Source organism: Lactuca virosa, chromosome 3 (assembly GCF_052849685.1).
Source record: "Lactuca virosa cultivar CGN04683 chromosome 3, Lactuca_virosa_CGN04683_v6, whole genome shotgun sequence".
Lineage (NCBI taxonomy): Eukaryota > Viridiplantae > Streptophyta > Magnoliopsida > Asterales > Asteraceae > Lactuca > Lactuca virosa.
Window position 1 is genome coordinate 249,896,019 of NC_136428.1, and position 3,445 is coordinate 249,899,463.

The following is a 3,445-nucleotide window of genomic DNA, read 5'->3' on the forward strand; positions in this document are numbered from 1 at the left end:
AAGGGAATGGATCACACATGGCGTTTGTGCTTAACGATGTGAAGAATTTTCGGATCTGTTATGAGATTATGCGTGCTGTTCTCAGACCTTCTGGATGTGAATTCAATCGGTGACTTACGCTTTGAGTTTTATTCTTTATACTCCCGAGTTTATCTTAAACTGATTCATTTTGAAGACAATTTTTTATTTCCTTATATGTCTTTCTTTAGTAGGTTGTTTTGGGAAGTGATATCAAGATAAAGTGATAACGGGTAGTCTAAAACATGTGTAAGGGACTGAATCTGAATTGTCTAGACTCCGTGTTCAATGTGCTGGTAGGCATGAAGGTTTGACAGTGTGGATTTAGATAGGATCATTTGGATTGACCATACGACGTTCGGGTAGATTGAGCAGTGAGATAAACACGGGAACCCACGGGATACACTAAATTAATACACATCTAGAACTGTGGTTCAACATTTCCTTGATGTACGGACTTATGCCCTTAATTCTGCTTCTGATAGGGCAACTTGGGGGTTCTGATAAAGTAGGTTTGTAGGAAATTATTTTCTTGCTTTCTATCTGTCAGTCATATGTTGCTTCCTCTGTGTGATTGGAAGAGAGCCGACCTGGATTGCAACATATGCAACTCTAATTCTACACACCTCCTTATCTATGAAATTCTTTCTATCTGTTAGCCATATGATATCCCCTCTGAGTGATCGGAAGATCCGACCTGGGACACAACATATGCAACATTCTACCTCTCAATCCCTCTATCTATGTTAGTCATATGTTGTCCCCTCTGTGTGATTGAAATAGATCTGACCTGGGACACAACATGTGCACCTATCTCTAAATCTGACTTCCTCCTTAATAATTGTTTACTCACCTAAAGTAAGGAGTTCTTTGGAAGTTCTTGATAACCAGGGTATATCCGGAAGTGGGGAACACGTTCTAGTGCAACTAAAATTGAACCATTTAGACGTTGTCTGTAGATCTCACTGCTTAATTTAAGTGGACAACAATACCCGTGGTCGTCGTCAGCTAAATGGTATATTTGGAAAAATTTGTCGATATCCTTCGTGTTTAAGTGGACCACAATACCGGCAATTGACCAGATCTATTCATGAAGGTGAAGGTACTGATAAACAAAGTTAAGACTGTCTCACAACTTTGATCCCAAATATTTTTGTTTTTGTTAAATTTGTTCATAGTTTTTCTCTATGCACAAATTAAGGGGAGAATTAAAGATTTTAAAAAATAAAAAAAAATCAGAAAATCAAAAATCCAAAATAGTGTTTTTTCTGTTTTATTTCTTATTCAGAAAAAATAAAAAAAATCCAAAAATATTTTTTTTCTGTTTTATTTTTCAGAAAATATGAAAATTCCAAAAATATTGTGTGCTAAGTTTTTCTTTTTGTTTAGTGTTGTCTTGAAAAGTGAATTCAGATGTAGATGAGACTCATGGAGACTGTATCGAGATTTTCTATGCCATGGCTTCGTCCGTGATCATCGAAGAATTCTCATTCGAAGGAGCAAGAAATGAAGATTGTTCTTTCAACATTCAATCCTTCAACCCCAGAAGCAAGGTGAATCAGTACTTGAAGATTATGTGACATATTGCATTGAAGTCTCCTCAATCAATTTGTTGCTATCTATGTACCTGCTAAAGTGATCAAGAATATTCGTTCTCTCTGATGTTCTCTCTGAAGATTCTCAAGATGAAAGCGCTATCTTTCAGGAATCAGTACATAAAGCCTCCTCACCCAATGTGCGTTCAATGTCAAATTTTGAAGAAAAGCCCAACTGCTCAAGATGAAGTTATTCATTGAAGATTCATGAAGTTCATCTTGAAGTTGTGAAGAATTTGAAGATTAATGCTGAAGCCAAGCTCCCAATGAAGATTGACAAGAAGAGCCAACTACATTTTAGGGGGAGTTGTTCGGTCATTAGAAAAGAAAGCTATAAACCAAGGGGGAGATTGTTGGTTCTAAAATTATGGTTTATACTTTGATTTTCTAGGCAATTATAATTTTCCATCTAGGGCTGAAAACTGTTCACGGCCCAGGTGGTGTTTACGGCCGTGAACTGGTTCCATGTCCATCATATAAATAGATTTAAAGGGTGAGGAGTGTGTGTGAGAGAGTGTACGGCCAAGAGAGAGAGAAATGAGCTTAAGTGTGTGTGTGTGTGTGTGTGTGAATCTCATGTAAAGGAGCATCATTCCATTCATCAATACATTGAAGATTTATATTATTCTTCTTCTCCTTTTCTTTTATTTTGATCTGGCATCATCCGTTTGATTGGGATTCCGCACCATCAAACGGATCTGATTGATACACAAGCGAATTGGGTACTTACCTTGTAAGTCCCCAATTCGCTTGTGTATCAATCAGATCTGCTTGATGGTGCGGAATCCCAATCAAGAGGATGATGTCAGATCAAAATATAAGAGAAGGAGAAGAAGAATAATATGAATCTTTAATGTATTGATGAATGGAATGATGCTCATTTACATGAGATTCACACACACACACACTTAAGCTCTTTTCTCTCTCTCTTCGCCGTACAGTCTCTCTTTATCCTCCTTGTCTAACCGTACACTCCTCACCCACCTAACATATATTTATATGGAACATGGGCCGTTAATGGGTTCACGGCCGTGAACCAGTTCACGGCCGTAAACACAACCGCAAACGCCAATTACATGACTGAAAAATACATTTTGCTAGAAAAGTAAAGCATAAACCATTATTTTGACCCAACAATCTCCCCCTTGGTTTATAGCTTTCTTTTATAATTGTCCCAACAAACTCCCCCTAAAAATGTAGTTGGCTTCTCTTGTCACTCTTTATTTGGAGTTTGGCTTCGGCTTTAATCTTGGATATCTTCACAGATTCAAGATGAACTTGATGAATCTTCAACAAATGACTTCATCTTAAGCAGTTGGGCTTTTCTTCAAAATTTGACTCTGAACGCACATTGGGTATGGAGGCTTGATGTACTGATTCTTGAAAGATAGCGCTTTCAGCTTCAGAATCTTCAGAGAGAACATCAGAGAGAACGAATCTTCTGGATCACTTCAGCGGATACATAGATAGCAACAAATTGATTGAGGAGGCTTCAATGCAATCTGTCACATAATCTTCAAGAACAGCTTCACCTTGCTTCTGGGGTTGAAAGATTGAATGTTGAAAGAATAGTCTTCATTTCTTGTTCCTTCAAATGAGAATTCTTCGATAATCACGGACGAAGCCTTGCCTTAGAAAATCTCGATACAGTCTCTATGAGTCTCATCTACATCTGAATTCACTTTTCAAGACAAAACTAAAATTTGAGATAAAAACAAAACCAAAAACAAAGTTAGCACACAATATTTTTGGATTTTTCATATTTTCTGAAAAAAAAAACAGAAACAAATATATTTTTGGATTTTAGATTTTTCTGAACAAGAAATAAAACA